The 24770-nt window shown below is 41.4% G+C and overlaps 1 long non-coding RNA gene across 1 annotated transcript; it reads right to left on the bottom strand.

Moving 5' to 3' along the window:
- Positions 1–2749: 2749 nt before the first annotated feature.
- LOC146780372 (uncharacterized) lies at positions 2750–23687 on the bottom strand. Its single transcript, XR_014972062.1, has 4 exons — positions 23657–23687; positions 19121–19191; positions 9068–9247; positions 2750–5230 (listed from the first exon to the last, which is right to left on the bottom strand). It is a non-coding gene; the product is annotated as an uncharacterized LOC146780372 (long non-coding RNA).
- Positions 23688–24770: the final 1083 nt, after the last annotated feature.

Raw genomic sequence — 24770 nt, 5'->3', positions numbered from 1 at the left:
TTGTTCATGGATTTCATTCTGGTTTCCAGACATTCCATCCAATATTAGATTTCACAATTAATGCAAGTATTTACAGCGATCACAATCCCCTGTGCCTTAAAACTAGTTTGCTTGCACTAGGTTTTAAGAAGGGGAGTAGGGTTGGAGAAGCCCTACAGCCCACAGATGGGGCAGGAGGCTTAAATGGGCACAGATTTCCCCCGGCCATTTCCACTTGTCCATCTTAGCCAAATACCAAGAGGAAATCCAATTCTGTGTGGCGGTCCAGAGGTACCCGGACGTACAAGTAGTTAAAGCTTTTGAATCCATTTCCTGCTCCATTGCTGACCTATTGACGATCTCCAACCCGAATAACCAAGACAGGGCCCCAAAATGGTTCGATATAACATGTTCTCATGCGGCTAGGTCCCTCAAAGCAGCTCTGCATGCCGTCCCGAGAGATAGACTAGTTAGAACCCGTAGAACACAGTATAAAACAGCCCTTAAATAACAGATATCTTGGAGGACGCTTGGGGAAAGCTTATGGAGCCTAGTACCATTAGGAACAGTACCAAGTTGTGGGGCTGAATTAACAGCCCAATCCTGGCAGTAGAGACTGTTAGTGCTCTCGATGCGCACATCACAGAGGATGACTGGGTCAGGCACTACAAGGGTATGTTCGGGGGTACCACAACCCTGATATTATTGAATAGGGGAGTAAATAAAAGGTCTGTACTAACAGGTGAGGTGGGGATAGCAGGTATGATGCGAAATAAGGCCCCTGGTCCGGACTGTATCTTGCCCGACCTTTACATGTCAAACTAAGTTCTGGACTCCGGTACTCAGTGGTGTTATTAGTGCAGCTGTCAGGGCGGGTTGCCAGTCATGGGCCACCTCCACCATTGTCCCGGTTTTTGAAAAAGGTAAGAGCACACTGATAGGCCCATCTCCCTGTTGGACGCTGTGGTCAAAGTGGTTGGACGAATCCTGATAGATTATCCACCTAGGCCGCAGAGAACAACATCTTGTCAGACACCCAATATGGGTTTCGCTCTGGTCGCTCAACCACAGCAATGTCTGAACCTCTTCCTGATAGCGAATAAGTACATGGTTGCCTGCACTGGTAATATTTTCTTGGCCTTCATGGGCCTTTCCTCTGCATTTGATTGTGTGAATAGAAGCAGACTGGCAGACCATGCTCTCCTTGTTGCAGATAAGGAAAGTTCTTTTCCTACGGGATCTTCATCAAGACACCAGGGCGGCTGTGAGTTACTCTGGAGGCATGAAGGCCTCACGCTTGTTCCCTAGAGGGGTAAGACAGGATTGTATCCTAGCCCCTTTCTTATTCAATGTATACATCAATGGCCTAGAGAATACCCTCCTAGAGACCAGGGCGGAGTTCCCACAGGCAGGACGGCATGGTCTTCCAGTCTTGCTGAATGCAGAAAACGCCGTCCTGATGGCCAGTACAGAACGGGGCTACAAAGGTTAATTAACTCCTTTGTGGAGTTTATGGGGAGCAGGATATTGCGGTTAACTCCTCTAAGGCTTTTATTATACAAGGGCCCGTCCAAGTAGGCCATAGACCTTTATAGTAGGGTCATCTATCATGCTAAGACCAAGTGTTCTTTTATTTAGTTTTACTGGATGAGAAAGTAAAATGGGGCCTCAACTTACCAGTAAGAGGAATGATCTTTCCAGACAAATCGCAGCCATGTTTAACTTTTCAACCAGATTGGGGAAAAAACCTGTGGATGCTGTATTAAATCTATATAGCACCATGTGTCTCTTAAACAAACTCATCCTAAATGATTGAATGGCCCTTGACCACGCCACAAATACCATGGTTGAACTATATTTAAGAGACCTTAACAGGCGTGGGGAGACATGATCTTTTTACTACCCCGGATCGGATAACCAACAGATCTGAACCCCATAAAGGCGAGCCTAATGGAGCAGGGGGTAGTGGCAAGGGAAAAGAGGGAGCTCCTAAAGCCTAGTGTACGCCGATTTATGTTAAAAACTACTAGTTCAGCAGAGCCTTACTTACTGGGACTCAAATTCGCAGGACAGATTGCTGCTCGAGGTTCTGGTTAGACCTTTTCCACCTCCTTGCTCATCCTAGGGGCTGTACCAAGGGCCAAACTTTGATGTCCTGTGGCTACGATGATAGTCTCCACAGGACATGATCCATTTTATGATGTTTTGTAGTTTATGAAACTCTTTTATAATTCCAATATTGAAAAGAGCTAATTTATTCAAGTACGCCCAGCTTTTGTTTATTTACAAATGCTGACAGGTAGTACTGTTTTATGTACCTGAATTTTTAAAATCCGCCGTCAGACTTGCATCCAGTTTCGACTAACCAGCCAGTTCAACTTAACTGTACTTCCCACAAGGCCCTTTAGGATTTGTTTCTATTGTTGTAGCATTTATGTGACTCGAAGCCAGTGGTCGGCTTGGTACATATATTTTAATCCACTGTTAGTGCCGGGTGTGGTCGGTTTTATTTTTACCAGATTCTTCATTGTATTTCGTATTTGTGCACTTTTATGATTTTAAAATTTATAACCAATCAATCTTCTACCAGAAACTGGGGGCCTAAGGACGCACCAAGATTGTTCAAGTTCTATACACCCGCTTATAATCGAGATGGAGAATCCTTGTGGCTCCGGAAACGTCAATGGACCCTTTCTACCGTAGGCAAATTAGAGCTGTTCCAAAAACGTCAAAATATCACTTAGAATTTTAATGAAGAGTCAATGATGAGTTTGTTGAAGTTTCGAAGCCTTTATTTAAGGTTAGCGTCTCTAATTATCTTTATTAAGTTTAGTTTGTTTACAGAAATAATAAGAATAGTTAGAAGTCAGCATACTAAAAGTAACAGTGTTCCATAATGAACCTCAATAAACTAACTAATAACCTAATCTAAATGGAACTCAAAGAGTTGTTTGGAAAAGAGCAAGAGCGATTAAACTCTCATAAGAGTAGTTCTGGAAACTCGGCAAAGTTCCCTATAGTGCAATACTAACTGTATATAATAGAACAAACTCTGTAGTAGCATTAGTCTCCAAAATCTGAAATATGTCAACAGCCCTCCATAAAGAAAAGTCTCGGGTCATGAAACTATCCAGCCGCAGGACTGCAAGAATATGGTAAGGAAAGTAAAAGATGGGGTCGGAATGGGAATGTGAAGCCGATTGGGTAGAAACACTCAATATTCATGCTATTGTAACAATTTTGATGGAGTCTTCAAGTAATCTCCAATTGGAATTGTCCTTTCGGTGGTGTTGATCGTATGAGGTCTCATCTTCCGATTCCCACAGCCTGCACTCACGTTGTCATATTTGGTACAATTTTGCTATTGCACTTGTTACATGAGGGACAGTTCTCATGAGAACTCTTACCCAAGATAAAAGGTGCACTATAAGCGATGTGTAGACAAAGTTAAGTCAGTAATATGAAAACAACTATCAATATTATTTGTAAGCAGCCTTCATGAAGTCTCTAAATCCTCATGCACTTAGTAAGCTTATTGTACTCTAGTGAATGATCTAATATAGGGTAAGAAGCTGAATAAACATGAGGTTGGGGTCAGCATATTTCTAAATCAATCACTAATGCTAAGCAGTTGCAAAAAAATGTTTACTTCTGAAGCTATGAGCAAGAGTCGAGAGGCTTTGGGCCTTATTAAAAATACATGTTAAGGAATGGTTGCCTGGTACAAAAATTCTCAAACATTTATTAGTAAATATTTGAGTAACATTTTAAAGTCAACATGGGCGTACTAATGCATTATACACAGTTTATAAGCTAAGGTTTCACACATTATGCATTTAGGTTTTGCCTGCAAGTTATTTCGTGTTGTAAACATTTCCGCAGCATTTAAAATACATTCTAAAGAGCAATTCTAACCCAATTGACAAGTGGCTTTTCAAATGTTGATCTATTTCCCTCCCCTTTGATGATGCTAATCGCCACAATTTGGTTTCACATTCAATTCGGATTCTAAAGTTTCATCCTCAGATGTATCCTGTCTTTTTTGTCCCTCTAGTGTGTTGCAGTGTTTACATGTAGTAGTCATTCATTATTTCCACTAACTCCATGTCCTTTGTTAAATTTTTATTGATAGGCATCATGTCTTTAGTGGAAGAAATATATACAGCTCAAATATAAACACAGAAATATTAAACAGTCCTACTATTAGTATAGGCATTAGTGAAGAAATCAAAACCTTCTCAGGGGTTTCACGGATACACCTGGTCCTTTTAAACCAACAAAGGAGAGATTGGCACAGAAGCTGTAATATAAAAACAATGCATTTATTAAACCTCACATGAGGGAGATTGCGTCACAGTACCCTCAAGTCACTGTAGGAGGCATTCTAAGGAGTAGACAACACAGGGCCATGAGAATTCGGGCGAGGAGCTGCAAAGGGCTGCTCCTCAAAAATGGGATGTCTAAAGAGGTACATTTTTAACAATAAAGAAGAAGTCCTTTGGAAATTGAAGCCACTGTACAACCAGCCTGAGGAGAGCCTTCTCCCTGTGTCCATTTGAGCCTCACAGGCAGGCTCTTGTTTCCACGGTGGAGGTGCACAACTCGCAACTCAGGAATCACGGCCCAGTTTCAAGGGGAAAGTTTCTTCTTTCAGGATAGGGCAATCACCTTCCGGGGCAAATGCCCTTAGCGATCCTGTCCAGTGTCTGAGGCGGTGCACCAGTTTTCTTCACTTCAATCTAACAGGCACCAAAGACACATCACATGTACCCTGAACTCAAGTCCTTCCCTAACTTCTGTATTGCTCTCCTGGCACACTGCTCTTTCGTTGGGGCCACAGATTGTATCCAGTGTGCCCAGGTATCTCTTGATCAACAAAGGTGCAGACTTTACAGCCAGCATTCAGGAGCGTGATGCTCAAGTACTTGAAGCAACCCTTGTTTCAAAGGGGGTCACCTCAAGCAAAAACTTCCTTGCCATTCTGGTCGGTCTGTGACTCAGCTGGGCATCAAAAACTTGAGCCACGATTTCTCCTTTCAGATTTGTGACCCCGTCTTTCGCCCAAGACAGTGGCAGGGGTACACACTTCACATCCCAGTAATTCCGGCCTTCTACCTTCACTGAGGTTCTAGTTGCCAGCAACGCCTGTGCTGGTTACCTTCACCTTGGCTTCAAGCTGGACTGGTGCCGACTCCTCAGGCTGGATCCGATGTCCAGGCCCCTCTGGCAATGGTTGTAAGGCAGCAAATATCTATTGGTGGACAGAAGAAAAGGTCTTTAGACAAGGCATACAAATAATCTATCAGAGGATATTCTCAGAATACTTCCTAGTCCTGGTGCGCCCCATATATTAGCAAGGCACCCAAGAACCACTTCTATCTGAGAGTAAAAAACCCTGGACCTATTACACTATTTGAAGCAGCTAAGAAAGTCTGTGTTCATTTACTAACTTCTGAGGAAAAGAGAAAATCAATACAGACATACTCCAAATCCTTACATCTGTGTATTCCTATATTATTCATCTGAAGACCCTCAAGAAAAAAGGAGATGTTCTACACTCACTGTGCATTACTTGTGCAGGACTACAGACACTTCTAAAATGATTTCTCTTAATAAAAGCACCTACATTGTACGCTTAAGACCATGCACTCATGTTATAGGTGCAGCAGGAAAATCTAAAACTGCTAAACAGGGATTCTTATTACATAAACTAAAAACTTCAATATAGTGGGTACATAAATTTCTCCAGCAGAACATGTTGCAACAAACAAACTCCTATAAAACAATATTTTCCTCAAAAATGTTTGCCAAGGATCACATGGGCGTCTTTTCTGCATTCTACTTTGCACGATCCAAACTATGCAACATCAGCTCTAGTAAGGACTGTCAGTTTATTTACACAGACTAGCTAATAAAAGACTAGCAACACCCTTGCAAAACTGTATGTAGCATGAGAACAATGGTGTTATCACCTGAGATGTTTAGAACAAAAACTACCCACATCTAGTTCCCCTTAAAGATCAAATAAGAACAGCAATCTAGACTACTCATCCTTTCATAATTTCAGACCGGATGGGTAGTAACATAGCAAATGTATTCCTTTTATTAATGCCAATTTGTAAAACAGTATTACTAAATAGCCAATTAAATATCTCATGGCTGTTTTAGACAATTCAGACAGGTTAAAAAAGTAAGAAAAAGAGGAAATTAATTTGCCTACCCTTAATTTGTAGAGGAGCTAGTCTCCTTCCCCCATTTCGACAATAGGAAAACCTGAAACACGTTTTACTTCTGTGGACACTAGTTCCATCTGTGGCAGCTGAGTACAAACACTTGTAGGAGGTAAATAGCACATTGAGCTAGCTAAAAAACAATAAACCACCACCAATTCCTTTAGCAAATGTACAAGTGTAACATGAGGGCACATGAATTCAAACTAAACCCCATTGCCTCCTTAACTCCGCCCTAAAAGCATTAGTGCTATATAAATGGCGGAGCCATTCTCTTAATCAGAGTTCACATATACCATTATATTTCTCTGTTCATGAGAGTGCACAAAAACTTTTTGCCAAAAAACAGTACGCAAAACTTCTCCCTGCCCCGTCATCTCGTCTTTCAAATAGTTTCAAAGGAGGAAATGTCAAAGCAAACCTTGCTCTGAGCCCCGCTAGGCTTATAATGTAGAACTACCTTTAACCCTTTACCAGCTGTCCTATTTTGTGTGCAAGGCGTTCCATGCGGTTTTTCAAATCAAAGTCACTATGAAGAGTCAGATGAAAGGCAGTCCCGTTATTTCTGTTTTCCAGTAATTGAGGTAAGAATAACTTCTGCTGGGTTTTTATATTTATTTATATTTGTAAGCAATGTGCGTAGTACTTGTCTAGCAGTATAGAAGTCAGCTACTTGTGTTATACTTAAATGTGTGCATTTACTGAAGCCTAAAAGCAGCTTGAAAGCTGCTCTACGTTGCAGAACTGCTTTTAAAAGGAGAATTTTGCCCAATTTCGACTTTGGTGTTTGGGGCACTTAAAAATGAATATCCTACAATTTGGCATATTAGTCATCCCCAGAGTCTCCTCTACATATCCCAGAGATGGGGGCATCAGAAATCTATAAGGTAACACCGTTATAAAAATGAGTTTTGTACGCCTAGGTGAAGTGATATTTTCCATATTGGTTCGCCCTATTGCTTGTAAAACACTGCTTAAATTCAATTGTAATGCTAGGAGTTCACAGTATTAGGCATTATAAAGATTAAAAAACGAATTTAATGCACTTTGCTTTCATAAAAAATATTATATAATCAAAATTCCCCTTATTTTTTTAATAACTCCAACCTTTATGATTGCACATATGAAAAGCAAGCGTCATGCCTTTCCTAACACATTCATTTATAATGCTAAGCACAGAAGCCTTACTTCAAACATGAAAGTCCGCACCATTTTTCAAAGGACAAATTATTTAACAGCAAAACCACAGATGTGCTTATGTAAAAATCCCTTATTTTTTCTCTGTTATCTAAAATAATGAAACTGTATTTCTAACTTAAAACAGCAGTCTAATGCAGGCCGTAATACCAGTTTTACACTGACTTAAAATCTAGATGACTCAGCATTTTCCACTCTGTAGCCTGCAGTCAGAAATAGCCATGTGCTGACAGCTGTTGCTAGTGATCCACAGGCATCAAATTCACGCCTTTCAAGCCAGCACAAATCTATCGTTCTGCAATGTGTGTTTAGTTCAATAACCACCAACTCACTCATAATGTGAATGCCTTTTAATACCCAATACACAAGGCTAAATGCTGTGACATTTTGTATCTTAGTCCAAATTATTGTAAATCCAACAATTTCGTTTTTTCTTCCTTTCCATGAGGCCTATTTTATTTCTATTGATTGTGAATTCTAATGTTATCTTTAGCATTGTGGCAATTTGCACACATGTAGTGTCTTACTCGGTCAATTTTAATGATAGCGTGCAGCTATTTAGCATATATTACATAATTCATTGCTGGATTATTTTAAAATATATTTTATTTTAATGATATTTTGCATAACAGAATGATGACAAAAAACACATTGAGCTCATTCCATACATTTTCAGAAAGGGGTCATACACTCAGAAAACAGGAGCGCTTAAGGCTAGCCATTCTTACACAAAGAGCGCAATCGCTTCTTACTCACACAAGTACCACCAATGACAAACCACAGACCTGTAAACACATTTAACCCACAAATCAACATTTAGGACTGAAACAAAAGAGCCCACAGACTGTACTGAAACCAAACCATTTGTAAATATTAATTGCAAATCATATTTACAAGAAAAGCTCTCAAAAGTAGTTCACAAACAGCCCAAAATACTGTTCCATTTTCAAGAACCAAAATACACAAAATTCGCCAATATCGCTGGCAGAACACCAAAAATCGCTCTGCAAATCACCACTTATGGATGTTACTAAGTGCATAGACTAATGGCAAACCACAGACATTTAAACACACATTTAACCCACAGATTACACTTAGGACAGAAACAAAAGACAGCCCACAGACTGTACTTAAACCACACCATTTGTAAATACTAGTTGTAAGTCATATTCACTAGATTTGGCTGGCAGAACACCAAGAAAAAAAACGCTCTTCATATCACCACTTATGAATGTTATTAAGTGCACACACCAGGATCCTTTTTATGTACATATTTAGTTCCATGGGGTACCAGTCACCGAGGAAGAAATAGGTTTTTATACCTAATCCTAGTTAGTTATCCCCTCTAGGGGAGCCAGCTGATTTCATACAAGTTCCATAATGGTACCTCCAAGAAAGCAACACATTCTACGATGTGTGCTAAGAACAGGCATGCCAAGATTGCAGCACATACAATATTATACACAAAGTAGCACGTATCTCAAAGTGTGCCGTTCAAGTTTTCAAATCTCCAACCTCTCAATGCCAAGTTCTGAGTGACCTAACGGTCATTTTTAGAATACTCATGCCAAAAAGGTTCAGGAGTGGTAAACATTTGGAGGAGTCAAATCAAGAAGACCAGAAATATACTGGGCTGCAGAGACCGAATCTGTGCAGGGTACCTTCTTACTAGAGTCCTGTCCTCAGTAGATTCCTGTCTCCCATCAAGACCACTCCCTTGGATAGCCACTTCTCTGAGGAGGTCCACGTTTAGCTCCAATTGAAGAAATCAAAACCTTCTCAGGGGTTTTACTGATACACCTGGTCCTTTTAAAGGAACAAAAAAGAGATTGGCACAGAAGCTGTAATATAAAAACAATGCATTTATTAAACCTCACATGAGGGAGATTGCGTCACAGTACCATCAAGTCACTGTAGGAGGCATTCTAAGGAGTACAGGGGCCTTGTATACCCACACAGGGGCTCAAAAGAAAGCGGTACAAGTACACATGAGAAGTGTTACACAGAAATGGTCATACAGAAAATGCAGTCAACAAGCAGGAAGAGTAATGAGTTGCTGACAGTTAGAACAGCCTGACAGTTCCATACTAGGAGCAGGTGTATTCTACTAGCTAGGCCCTTCTGAGCATGTGCGAGGTTCTAGAACAGAGAAAGTAAATGGCTAGCACATAGCTAACTAAAATGGCTGCCTAGTACACAACGGCTTTCAGCTCATGCTAACAGATCCCTGCAATCTTTAACAGATGGTCCTTTTAGCATGAGCTAAAGACATTCCCATGATCCAGTAGGAACATAGAAAATATTCAGCACATTAATTTTCATAAATTCATCAATATCCTATTCCAATGCTAGGTGGGCATTTCTCATTCTAATTACTAAGCGGACATATATAAGGTATAAGCAGGAGTACAAAGGGAACAGAGCATTGGGTTATTCAGATAGCAGGAGAGTATTGACTTATCACAAAAAGAACTACCAATATTTTCAACCCTAAGCACAAAGCAAATCCTAGAACCATCTAGTCCAATTCTATGTGAAAAACATTTTCAACAGACTTTTCCAGTGTTCTTTTTATGAGGGCTAGAGTATCAATCATTATAATCAAGGAAAGGGTAAAGTAACATTTGTCAACTGCTCAGATGAAATTCTCACAGAACAAACATTATTCCTAATACAAATATTAAAGCAGTCAGACATACTACAAAAACTATCCTGGCTCCAGGGGACCAGGAGGACCACACAGGGCCATGAGAATTAGGACGAGGAGCCGCAAAGGGCTGCTCCTCCTCAAAAATGGGACTAAAGGGGTACATTTTTAACAAAAAAGAAGCCCTCGGGAAATTAAAGACACTGCACAACCAGCCAGAGGGGAGTCTTCTCTGTGTCTGTTTTAAGCCTCACAAGCAGGCTCTTGTTCCCACGGTGGAGCTGCACAACTCCGAAATCACGGCCCAGTTTCAAGGGAAAACTTTCTTCTTTCAGGATAGGGCAATCACCTTCCGGGGCAAATGCCCTCAGCGATCCTGTCCACTGTCAGGCAGTGCACCAGTTTTCTTCACTTCAATCTAACAGGTACCAAAGACAGCACCTGTACCCTGAACTCAAGTCCTTCCCTAACTCCTGTAACTCTCCGCTGTCACTGACAGCTCACCCCTCCCAGGGAAGCCCGTACACCCCCCTGTCTGACTGACTGCCGGCATCCTTGTGCACACCACAGACCACCTCACTGGTAGCCTTGCCGACAAAATCCCTCTGCACCTCACACCCTCCCACTCCTCACCCATAGCTAACCCTGCCCACACAGCTCCCACTCCCTTCACAGCCCACCCTTTTCTCCTCACTCACTTCTGACAGCTCTTCCTCCCCACAACTCACCACCTATACACTATCTCACCCACCCTAATCACCACCCGTCCTCAAGACCTACCACTGCTGCCTGCTGGCAGACCACTCCCCTCAGACCCCCACCCCCACAATTCACATTTCTATCCCCTAGCTTCCTCACTTGAACTGATTCGAAGAACCGAATATTACAATAACTTTTATCCAGTTATTACATCAACACCAATTAGTGATTAATACAACCAACTGTTGGGTGTGTGGACTAATGCCCCATGCCACAGAAAAAGGGATGCCATATTTAGTCCTTCCGTTCTCTTATGAAGGTTCTGCTTGGGCTTATTTTGTAATTTTCTTTAATGCTTAAAGCCGATTTAAACGACCTGTCAGTTCTTATATTGGTGGATCAGATTTCAGTCAGTTAATTAATAAAGGGAATGGTAGCTATGGCTAAAATCATGGAAAATAGTCAAATTTCTATTGAGGAGAGAAAAGCATATACTGATTGGAACGTCACCCATTATATCACTAGTCTTAGTGATAAGGTCAAACAGGGAAAATCTCCACCAATTTGGACCATACCTCATCAAGGCAATTTCTGTTTGCAAATAAATGGTCAGACTGCTGACATCGAGCAGAGAAAAAGCTTTTGCTCCCATACGTACATCCATTCATCTCAGAATTCGCCGCCGTTAGTACCATCTCAGGGCACGTATTTCATCTGTCATGATAGAGCCTATACATGGTTACTGACTGGTTTTTCTGGAACCTGCTATATAGCTTTCCTTCTTCCCCCTACATATACTGCTTCTTCAAATTTTCATAAAAACAGATATGGCAGAGGGATTATTGATTCCAAAGACAGCAGGACAAGAGGGAGGAGACTTCCTAAAAGGATTTCTTCCTTTTTGGGGTCCTATGGCAAACAGTAGGAATATGAAGCAACTGGTTCATGTAGTAGAGACTAACATAGACATCACTGTAGGAGCTTTGAGTAATATTACAGCGGAACTACAGGCGGATCGTCTTACGACATTACAGAATCGAGTTGCTTTAGATATTAGTCTTGCAGATCGTGGTGGAGTCTGTAAATTGATCAAATCAAGTTGCTGTATTTATATACCTGACGCTCCGACAGTATACCAGGCCATCTCTAAATTACACATAATCTCCGAGTCGATTCATCAGGACGAAGGAGATTGGTCATTATTGGGGTGGTTTTGGGGACTACTGTCCAAGTGGGGTTGGAAGGTATTAACATTCCTTGGAATGGTTTTGGCTATCATTTTCTCTTGTTGTTTCTGTATACACTGTGGTCCCGCCATTTGTGACCTTTGTGCTACTATGTGCATCCCAAACCCTAAGTCACAGAGAATATCAAAATGATGTTGCAACAGCAGCTTGATGACCTCATGGCCATTGACATCGACTCAGATTAACATTAGTCCGTATGTTATTGCCAGAGTTCTGGCAAAAGTAGGGTCTGAGGAAATTCGATTTTCGATCTCGATCGTATTGACCCACCATTTTGTAAACCGCCGTCATCTTGTGATGCCCTCACTCAGGCAGCACGACGGACGAAGTCTTTTCTGCCTTTCCTGCAATATCGTGTCAAAATAGCCTACTGCCTCTGTTTACAAAGCTGGTTAGGGACTGGCTGAGTACACTAATCCCTGTCTGGTTTCCCTGATCCCTGTCTTAACTATCTGTTGGTTCACACTATTCTCTTCTGACTTGATCTTATCTTCTGGCCTTCGCTGTCTTCTGCTCGTATTCTCTTGTTTCACAACTGTCCTCCAAAACACACATACTATCTCGCCACCTGTGAGTCAGCTACGGACACGTTAATAGATTAACCCGTAAGGAGGAGCGACAAACAGTTGAAGGAGAGGCTTCTTCGGGTTACTCGATATCTTGTTTTCCAACCCTCTGTATTGGCTCTGTCCTATCTTGAACTTCCCCTATTGGTTCTCGATGTGCATGTTAGGTGACATACATTAACCAGAAAACACACCTATGAAACATAGTAGTTAACAGCACAAGTTTCCTTACACCACTCCAGCTGCCCCACCCACCCCTCCACCTCCTCCTGCCAAACAGCACTCCACCATAGCAAATCTCAAGGGTGAAGGGGGCGGGGAGGAGTCCCCATGCACTTCAGATGCCTGGGACAGTAGATAACTGTGCAAGGGTTCCCATAGGTCTCCTGGCCGAGAGCTCGGTGGGAGCATTTCGGCATAGATGGTGAAATGATCTTTATAGTAGATCAGGTCATCAAGCCTTTCCTTATATTCCGGTGCTTTTCCCCCTCACCCACCTGCATGGTTTCCTTCTTTTGCAACATTTCTGGAAGCAAGGCCCCACATCCTCCAGATTTACAAGCAGTGCCATCATTGGGGTGAGGTTTACCGGTTTGTCTATCATGATAGAAAGGGCATGGGATACCTCCTGCCAATATGTCGGTATCTGGCAACATGTCCAGGTGAGGTGCAGGAAGTCTGCTCCCTCCAAACAGCATTGTAGACAGTGGTCATCCCTGCACAGATTATACTTATGCAAGTGAACAGGTGTGTAATAAATTGTGTAAGAATTAGTAATGCAGGTGGAGTCTGCTGCTGGAAGCAATACGTCCCATCTGCATACAACAATCCTGCCACTTCATCTGTAAGGGGTGTACCCAGGTCAGGGTCCTAACCAGCACAAGCTTTCCCTGGGCAGTATGATATAACTGGCAAAAATAGGTTTCAGGAAAGTGGACTTGAATAGCATGTGCAATGAGTCCATTGTGTGTGGCTCCTATGGGAAGCCTGAGGCAGCAGCTTTGGCATCATGGCGTTATCAGATGTTGAGAAACCGGTGCACTAGTGTCAGCAGTTTTTTTGTAAATAGTTGGTCAGTAGTTAATGTATCCTCAGCATATAGGTCACCCCACATCGTGGCCAAGATTTTCTGAACCATCTGTCTACAAGCGGTTTCATGCGTGACTGGGATAGATCGATGGTAATGTATGAAGGTTAGTGGGGAATATAGCACATGTTTAGCAAGGATACATGCCAGTTTGCTCCATGCAACAGTACAGTACCATCGAAACTGAGGGAGACATATTCCCATTTGGGAAGTGGGAGGTGAAGAAACATTTCACCACTGCGCAGTACCTTATTTGGATGATACAGACATAGCGAGGAGAGATCGCAACCTACTTCATAAGGTGGAAACCCATTCTTCACGTGATATGGTGTATGACTGTCAAAATCTTTTGCTAATATATCCCATTAGTGTTGTGTTAGATATACCTCTGGAGAGTGGTGCCTCGTACTGCAGTGCCCAATACTTTAATTTAAAATCCTGCAATTCCAAGTATTCAAATGACAAAGGTTTAGTTTTACTAATACTCCAAGTGTACGCCTAACTTTGATCATGGCTTCAAAACCCACTTCTGGCACATACCTGTAAGCGAGTACGCTCCTGTGTTTGTATTCTCCCGCGACAGTGTAGTTTTCTATTCCCCAGAAGCAGAAGTGTGACCTTATTTGCAACTTCTAGCTCTCTTCTTCATTGACAGGACCGCTCACCTTCATCATGGCACATGACAGCCTGTATTGTACACCCATATCCTAATCTCTTCCATGTCTATTTCTGCTACATTCACGTGCATCAAGCACCACATATATCTCAATTGTCTATTCAATAGTAAGCTTGGTCCATATTGCAGCGGCTACATGTTACCAATTCACACGTTTCCCTCCATATTTGTCCACCCCTATTAGTGAGTTTTAAATTTAGTGTAACTGTTGATTTGCAGTATTCCATTAATTTTTTGGGCAATTATTTTGGCAAGATACCTCCATTTCCAGCCATCCAAGTTTGTGTAAGGAGAGCATTGCAATGCAATCTTCAATCCATGCAGTCCTTGATACATTTAGGGCACATTCATTATGTTCATTTGCAATTTCATACACCTGTCTGTTGCCAAAATCCTGTCCCCTGGTCTCTAAAGAAAGCTTAGCCCCTAGTCTAGGAAATACTGTAATTTGTGGTCCATATTAAGACCCCCGTTCAGATTTAAGACGCATTATCCACAGTACCTCTGTGCGTCTTAATTTTAGTTCTCGATTACCACCCCTAGGGTTTTACGCTAGTATATCGATCCATTAGAAAGTAAATTGTTGTCCCTGTGCCTCACTATGGCATGCATTGCCGTGGGATATCTTGCGTCCCGTTTTAAGGCTCTTATGTGTTCCCGTATTCCTTACCTCAGGGCCCAGATTATGCTCCCTACATACGTTTGCATTTGAGTTCAATAATGTAGACAACAAATTTGGAATTGCAATTTGTTGTGTCCGAATATGTAGGTCTTGTCGTGTCCTCTGAACTCTTTTTTTGTCTATTGTCCATCTGCAAACCCCACATGAGCCACATTTGTGGAATCACAATGAGTTGTGTGAGCCAATTTGTTCTGTGTCTTGAGGGACGCTCGGACTCAATGATTTTAATGTCCTGCCTTTGATAAAATGTCCGCCCTGGGTATTCCCCAATGTTTGTTCATACTTTTCATTAGTGTTTGTCAAACCATTATAGTCAGTTACAAGTCTAATTTCTGTTTTTTGATTTTTTTGTTGCCGATCTCTTTGAAAGTGTCATGTCTTTGCGCAGGATTCTATGTTCAGCCTTCTCAATTGTTTGTTGTAGCCCCTTGCTAAGCTTGTTTTCATGCTTTCTACACAAGAACTGAAATCACCTTCCTCGCTGCAATTTCTTTCAGGTCTTATGAATTCTCCAAATGGATTAGCCTGAATCTAGTGAGTGGGATGTGCACTTGTTGCATGCAATAAGGAATTACATGCAGTACGTTTTCGATGTCGTCTACTCTAATTTGTTATGCATCACAGAGTTCCACATCTAAAAAGACTATGTTAGTGTTACTGTACTGGTAAGTGAATTTAATGTCCATGGTGTTTGTATTTAAGAATTAACAAAATTGTATGAGCTTTGCAGAGGTCCCCGACCATACCATTAGACAATCTGTCACAGCCCCAATTTATGATCGAGTCGTTCCATTTGCCCACTTTTGGGCCCAAAATCCATTCATCTTCTAGTCATCCCATGAACAGGTTTGCAAAGGATGGAGAGAATCTGGATCCCATGGCCACCCCTTGTGTCTGTCCATACCATTGTCCCTCTAAAAGGAAGATGTTATTGCCAAGTATCATATCCACTATAGTCAAGAACATTTCAGTGTGCTGCCACTGAGGCCAATCTCATGTTGAGATATCATTCCATTGCTTTCAGTTCCAAGTTAGATTTGATACTTGTGTATAGTGAAACTACATACAATTTGGCCAGGATCATTCCTTCTTCCCATGGTAAATCAGCAACTAGACTTAGGATGTGCTTGGTGTTCCTGATAAAAGAGAAGGTTCCGTAATATTGGTTGAAGGAAGAAGTCCACATACTGGGCTAATCTTTGTCAGACCACAATGATGGGCACAATCGGTCTCCCTGGTGGGAAGGGTATATGCTTGTGTATTTTGGACAGTGTATAGAGGCATGGGAATGTTGGTCTAACCACCTTTAAATACACGTATTCAACATCATCAAGAAGGCCATTTTCATGCCATTCCTTAAGACTGGCATTGATTTTACTTGTGAGTGACCACATGGGATTCAACTTCAGTTTTTCATAACAGGTAGTGTCATTCAATTGTGTCATTGCCTCTAGATCAGAGTTCTTCAATCTGTGGGGCACGCCCCCCTGGAGGGGCACGACACCATCTCTGGGGGGTGCACTCCACTCTAAGAACTCTGGTATGGTTGGAGGGGGGAGGGAGGGGAAAATTGATATGGCTTTTGTCTTGCTAACTATCCCAGCAGGGGGTTAATTCATAGAACGGAAATGCTTCAGCTGCAGTGGGAGGCAGGATGTCTCCTATGCTAAAACCGAAAGCAAACGAACAGACAGTCCTGTTCATTCACGTTCATATAGCAGAAGAGACCCCTTGCCTTCCATTGCAGATGAAGCATTTCAGCTCTATGAATTAACCCCCTCCTGGGAGAGTTAGCTTTTCCAAGAAAGGAGACAGTTTCCAGAGACGTTTTAAGGAATGTGCAAAGTGGGCTCTGGCCCAGGGCCCCAGCCTTACAAAGGAGTTGGGGGGGGGCTGAAAGAGCCAGCTCTGTTCTAAAGTCTTGCCCTCGTGACCTTGAATTTTTTTAACACAATGTTGTAAATAGCGTTTTTCTATCATTCATTTTTAAGGTGTAAGCATTAGACATTTTGCAGACAAAACGTGTATATGCGTCATGCAACATCCATATGAAAAGTTTAGATCAATACAGGACTTCGCATATGAGAAACGGGAGGGTGAGAGATTTGCAGTATTAGTGAACTGCAGTTGTGTTATATACTGAAAACACATCACTATCCCTGAATATCAGATGTACACATTTAGTATTTGACCAAAGAAAGCATGAAAAACCTGAGACTGGATCATAAAATCAAATCTGGTCCGAACAGGGGCCCCCAAAATACATTTGGCCCAGGACCCCCAAAATCCTTCAAACGTCCCTGAAAGTTTTTTAAAATTACAGGCAGGCGCGCAAAATGCCAGCCAGCCACGTGTTTCAACTGCCTGCAAATTGCTTGTCTTGACACTACATATGGTTATAAAGTATGAATTTATTTTTAATGCGACTTCTGTCTTTGTTCCCTTTCATTATCAGTCATGGATCATTCAAGCAGCTCTAGAAAACAATTAAGTTATTTATATTTATATTTGCTGTTCAAAGTATGCACAGACAAGTGCTGAAAATACAGCTTTAGGTGACTGATTATTTTTATACTGTCTGTGACATCAAAATAATGAGCTGGCAACCCTAATCATAAGACTGGAAGTTTGTTGAGGGATCAGCACATTATTTCTTTCCTCCACCCTGATCCCTGGTTACTGCCATAATAGCAATAGTTTAACACATTTGAAACCCTATGCTGCTACCAATAACATGCTGAGTTACTTCAAGTGTCTGGGATTGCACCTTGCATTCAGACAACTCACTCCTCATTCTCGCCCTTCACTTTAACCCTCACCCTGCACTCACACTGATCTGATACACTCACACCATTCACCCACTTACCCACACAGTGATCACTCTGCACTCACAATGCACTTGTGCTGCTTACCCTGTACCTCACCCTGCAGTCACTACTCAACCTGCACTCGTGTGATACTTCACACACCTGTCCCCCTCACTGCTCAATCTGCAATCTCACTCAAATAAGCCCACCCCTAACCATACATTCATTTGTCCCACTGCACTAAAAAGCGCACTCAAATTCATATGATCACCTCACTCACCCCTGTACACAAGTATGGGCATGTTGTGCCCCATCAAGGTTTTCCTCCTAAATTACAAAATGAGACCTCTAAATGCACTGCAATCTAGCCTTCCAGGGGCCCCTTGATACAGTTCTGTTTTTGCCCTGATGGCCTGGAACAATTCCTAAACAGATTCTTGCAAATACCGTTTTGTTTAATTTCTGTTTAATGTGAGGGAGTCTATTACAAAAATGCAGAGAAAGGTGTTTGTTTCATGCAACAACCATAAAAAATTTAACCATAAATAAGTTAGATCCAAGCAGGTCCTCACATATGAGAATTGGGAGGATATCAGATATTATTCACTGTAAAATTAGTGGGCTGCTGCTTTGTTACAACAGTGAAAACATCACTATCTCTGAATATTAGTTTTAAACACTTTTAGAATTTAGACTATAGTACCTGTACACCGTTAGTAGCCTAGCTAAACAGGGTATGGCAGAGCTGAAAGTAAATCATTTAAACTCAAAGCTGTACTGAACAGGGGCCCCCAAATAAGTTTCGGCCTGGGGCACCCAAATTCCCCAACATGTCCATGCCATCACAAAGTTTGTCAGACATTACTCTGAAGTAAAATAGACATTAATTTATTATTACTTCTATTTTTTTTAAACATAAGCCGGACGTGTCCTAAACCCCCACTGCTTCAGGCAAGCAACTTATCGTACCACTAAGGAATTGTCAATTAGGTGTTCATTCAGTGCCCTCTGTAGACTTTAAACAGTCATCGGATCCATAACTGGTTGCTGAGCAATTATCCCATTATAATGCTGCCTAAAACATTTGTTAATGATTTCTAGAGAAGATTTGTTTCTTGTGTACCAGCTCTGAACTAGGGAGTGCTTGAAAAATCTGACACTGTCCCTTACAGTCCCTGTCTTGGCTGAAAATTTCCGCAGAATATTCAGTTTTGGGAGAAACTGCTATCAAAACTCTTGCCTTTCAGCTCATCCTATTTGTGAGATTGGGTTCTCAGCACTTGCGATATTAAAGACTACGTACCGTTCAAGACTGGACGTGGAGCACAACCTGAGGATGGCAGCAGCAAAAATCCATCCACAGATTGACCGGCTCTGAAAAACAGGCACAACTCACATTTATGTTGGTGGTGTTATTATCAATCTATGTCATGTGTAAAACAAAGCATCCTGGTAAAAACAATGTGCGCACATTTTATCTTGGAAAGTGGTGTTTTGAGCTGTGCAATAAGCCTGTCATTTCATTACACCCACTCACAAACCTGCTGTTTACTAAACACTTATTACATTGAACATTATTTGCTGGATATGCCCAGAATATGCGTGTGGCAGTCTTACAGAAATTTCTCGTGTGGTGGGGGGCCGTACATTAAAAAAATTCAGCTGGAGGGGCTCAACCTACAAAAAGTTTAAAGACCTCTGCTCTAGATCATAGTCATTATTCATAATGACAATGTTCCCTTCCTTTTCTGCTTCTCTAATCAGGATCAGTGTCTGATTCTAGTTTGAGTGCTGAATGTTCCCTCTTGTTCAGATTGTCTTAGAATCTGTGTTTGTGAATTAGGTGTTTCCGACTGCTTTCCCAGATCCTCAAAAAACGGTTTGTTTAAGGTATCTATTGTGTTACCACCCCGTAGGACCAGAGTCCATTTTGATTTATTTTTCAAACTGCTCGCGATTGTGCATTCGGTGTCAATGTTCAAGTCCTCTAATAGTCTGGCCATGTTACTGGGAGCTTCTTTTGACTCTGTAATGGACAACAGTAATTGAGAGGCATGTATATCCTGTATACTCAATGTGTCAGTGTCAGACACTATAGAAGATGGAATATTTACTCTGGTTTATTATGTACAGGATTATTACTATAAACAATTCAGTTTTAATCCCCTTATAAATTTGAAAAGATCCACTTTAAGTTCAGACATACCACTCATTAGGACAAAACCCAAACCTTTTTCCAGTAGTGCTACCATGTCTGGGGTGAGTTTTGTTGGAGATTTATACCCTCCACCCCATGTTCTCGGCATTGAATTACTTTGGTCCCCTCATCTCAACTTCATCCTGTCTTAATCCATTTCCTGCTCTCTTGCCTTTACAGGTTCTCTTGTTGAGCCCTCAACATCTGTGTTTGTTGCCCCTCTTTATTCTTAGTTCCTCCTACCAAATACCAATAAAAAGATTCAATCAAAAACAGTGCTGTAACTAAAGGTATACGAGTTCCAAATAGGCCTACACCCATTTGTGTGTACTGTTTATCCCCTCCTTCCACAGAGACCTTGCTTGGCAAGAAATTATGATTGTAACTGCAACCCTCCTATGAGTAATTGGATACCTTTATTAGCATTGTTGGTCTGATTCCACACCCATATTGGGGAGTTTCAGGAATGTCTAATTACTACATTAAATATATGGATGCTGGCTTTCCTTGCTGCATCATCTTTCAGGAATTCATGTCTTTTATAACTTCCTATTACCTGTCCTCTTCTTCCCATCTCTTCTAGTTCTTCACGTATTATAGTTTTGTCCCTTATAATTTTAGTTAAACTGTTACTCGTTCCATATGCAGAGGTGTTTGTTAATCTGTGTGCTGCTTGGACTAAATAGCGCTGTATTTGACCTACTACTCTACAGGCAAGCAAATGTTTCAGAGTAATGGTTGGATCTACCTCTTGTAGAGTATAGAATTGGGGCGGCTATTGAATGAGGTATTAATTAGCACACAACATTTATTTGTGGTCTGTTCTCCAATGCTTTTCATATGTGCATACCATGTGTTATTCTTTCAGTGTATGCGTTTGAGTGTATGCAATTGATTTCTCCAATTTCCCTAGGTGCATGCTTGTTCATCCTATCATTCACTATTGCAATTACTCCCATCATTTTTGCTCATTAATTCTTTAGGTGGGCAAATATGTATACATAGTCAACCCAGTCTTGACTAAGAATAAATGACAAAATAATAAATGCCTGTTTAGTAGTAAAATAGCAATATTTGGTGTTTAGTGGAGTTATGACAATTTTGCCCTGGTGCCACTGCACCTGCTGCAACATTTAAATCAAGCCCCTTTTAACTGCAATTGTGACTGCCTGTATAGTGCTAAAAACGATCCAATAATGCCTACAAAGTGCAAAGAAAGGTACTGATTCATGAATAGGAAATGCCACAAACGTTCTAAGGCTAAAGCATCTGCTTTACACAACAAAGTAATAAAAAAGCAAGCATTCCCACATACTGTTCGAAGCGGTCGGCCTTTTCCCTGGGAAGAGATCTTATCGTAGTTTAACAGTCCCTGAAGTCTGGACAGTGAATGGGGCTTAAGCAGTGTGAATAGATTTAGTAGAAGATCAGCATCGTAAATGCATGCAGTAAGAGGAAGTATCTGTAAACTTTACATGTTGCGCAGCCTTAATGTAAGAAAAATGTTCCACCTACTAAAGCAGATGTGGATGAGTACTTTAGCCTTGTGAACTGATCAGAGAAGCCCCTTTTAAGCTATATTAAATTCAATAGATTTTACAGGAAAAGTGTTGTGCAGGCAAAGCCTAAAATAAACAACCTCATTTACTTTTGAAAAGCTTTGAACGGCCTGTGAAGTGCTAGAGTCCAGCACATGCATCAGATAAGAATGCTGTGTCCTGGAAGCTTTAGCAGCCAGGTTACAACACAGGCGGCGGGTGGCACAAGGGATTTAAGTCCATTTAGAACAATGGGCTCTGTGTGTGCTTGTATTCAGGAAGAGACATGCTGAAATCAGTAGCCTCTTAAAACTTTGTTCATTTTTCTGTCCCCATGTTTTTAGTGCACTGTAAAACGAATGAACTTTAAACAGGGCCTGCTACATGTCTCTAACTGCAGGGGTGTTTATCCCACTTAACGTGCCATCTCATTCCCCTTGCCCCCTCACCCGGTCTTTATTACAAGTCTGCAATTTAGCTAATACCCTCATCTTTGTCTTGTATATGTATTTTTTATACTGAAACAATTTGACTACTTATATTTAACTACTGTTAAACAAGCATTAGCAAATCAGACTGATCTAATGTCAAGAAACTGTTGCTACATTTTTTTATGAGGACTTACAAGCATAGAAATCATTTAAGTGCACTTCACCAGGATACAAGATTCGTATTTGAGCAAAGTAAAGGTACCTAGGGTTTAACTTACTGTAACCTGAAGAAAGTTTAAGTCAGCAAAAAAGGACTTAAGGAAAAATATTGGAATACTAAATAATGGAAAGACTAGAAAGAAATACTTAAAGTATTTTTGAACAATCCGTGCAATGTCTGTAGACATCTAATACAGTTGTGCACCAGTAATTAGGCAAAAAGCAGTCACTCGCAGTGAAAACGCCACAGTCCTAAGAGGAGGATCCCATGCTGCGTGCTTTAGTAGGCACAAGCAAAATGAATGACGAGTTAAAGAGACCAAAGCATGAAAACAGCTGACCCAAAGTTCCTTCATGTACGAATATTGGTTTTACTCGAGAATATTTTCATGCTAGCTCTTGGACAGACAGAAAAGAGCTTTGGGTGAAACCTTAACTTCTGGCACCAGCTTACTATTGGATTCTTAAATTTCATTTTGATCAAGTTCTCACTTTTTTTATTCATTTTCTATTTAACTCCCAACAAGCATATACATGTAGAATACTGCTTTAAGCCTACATGAATAACTTATTCATACTTCACAATGACCAGTGATTTATTTGAGTCATAATGAATGTAGGTTTCACAAAACACCACTCATTTTTAGAGACTGGCACTTAGATTTCCTCAGCTAACTGATGCAAAGAGAAACAAAAAAGGGGTAACAGAGGAAGAGAAAGCTAGAGCAGCAGTGACAAGGGATGAAAGCAAAGATGAATAAAGCACACTAGAGTAACAAAGTCAAGTAGTGTCTCGAAGTGAATTAACGATGTCTAATAGCCCAATAAACACTACACAGCCTTGGTATATGGCACCCCCTAACTTCCAGAAAACCAGCTGCGCTCTTAAGAACCAAAACTTTGGACCCAGATTTATTTCTAAACAAAGAAACGACATGTTAAGCATTTCTGCAAATTGAGCATTAACAATTGCACGGATATTCCCTAAAATAAATTGAATCACACTATATAGACTCAAAAGCAGGGGCATAGATTAGAACTCAAAAAATCAGCTTAGCCATCGCACCTTTTTGTTGGTTTTATACCCATCAGTAATTTGGAAAACTTACATGCCTCCCCTGCAAAGTAACAACGAGCTCAAAAACGTGTAGGAAAGACTCCCAGCATATTAAGTGATTGTATTAACATTTTGAACGTTAAAACAAACTACTCTTAACACTTCGTTTTTTGCGAAAGAAAAAAAGTCTACTGTCACAATACACGTTTTGTTTATAAACAAACAAAATAGTTAAAGTCTTCCAAAAGCTTAACCAGAAACTAATTTTGTTAAATTATTCTCATGTCAAAACAAGCACGTAGTCACAACAGAAAAAGCGCCTGAAACACTATATATATATATATTAAAAAAAAGTCCCGTTACATTATACATAAAAAATAAACCCAACTGCACTCACCGTTTCCAACAACCAACTAACTCGCGAAAGCTGCCACGCCTGCTGCTTTTAAAGCCACAAACAACCCACAATCCTTCAGTGCAGGAAGTGAAGATATGAACGCACAGCCAACAGAAGCACCTAAAAAAATTCAAACTGCCCGCCTTGTCCAAAGTGACCCACCTGCCATTCATTATGCAAATGAGGCAGTCTACATAGGTGGAGGCTGTGCAGCGCTCGGGTTTGGTTTCATTGCTCAGTAGCGCCTCTGAGGGTGGCATGGTCATGCCTCAGTGACATAGCGCCTAGAATTTCTGCACGGAGTTGTCTCATCCGTAAGTAGCGCCTTTGATGGAGTACTGTTCATGCCTCAGTGACACAGCGCCCAGAAGTCTCATGTTGTTCCCTTCTTTAAAATACGCAAGAAAAAACGTCAGCATTGGTGCAGTCGAAGGGCATCGTTAATCAAGTTTCATGCGGGGAGAGGATGTGGTCCGGCTGCGCTGCCGCCTCTGGTGCAGGAAACCAGGGTTCGAGCCTCGAGGTCGCGTCCACATCCTGTGATTCTGGGCAAATCACTTAATCTCACCGTGCCTGAATGTGTAATGTAAATACGGTGCTATGTAAAACGTTCCAATACCTTCGGGTCGTGTAAGCGCTATATAAATACGCAATTCGTAATGGACACCACGAAAAGGGGGCAGAGATTAGGGGGGGGGGGGGCATGGAAGAAATGATTGATCGTATGGAAAAATAAATCCTGTTTGGGAGGTAGGAAGTGAAAAGGAGGAGGTAGTTGGAAAGCACAAGAGGCAGGTGGAAATAGCGAAAGGAAGGGCTGAAATATGGGAGGGAGGAAAGGTGAAAAGGGGTTCAGGCGCAGGGAAGGAAAGGCTGCAATGTTGGGTGGATGTAAGGTGGAATGACCGAAGGCGGAACGCTTTAGTTCTGAGGATGAATGCATGAATGGCTGTATAGAAGTATGGATGGAACAAAAAGGATACGTGGGTGGAAAGAACCAGTGTCTGCGCAGGATGGTCCTTGGAAGGAGAGAAGGCTGAACACTTTAGTACTGAAAGGTTGAATGGCTGTATAGAAGTATGGATGAAGCGTGAGTCCAATGGGTGTTGCGCGC

Source organism: Triturus cristatus, chromosome 12 (genome assembly GCF_964204655.1).
Source record: "Triturus cristatus chromosome 12, aTriCri1.1, whole genome shotgun sequence".
Classification (NCBI taxonomy): domain Eukaryota; kingdom Metazoa; phylum Chordata; class Amphibia; order Caudata; family Salamandridae; genus Triturus; species Triturus cristatus.
This window is presented reverse-complemented; position numbering and strand designations above follow the sequence as displayed.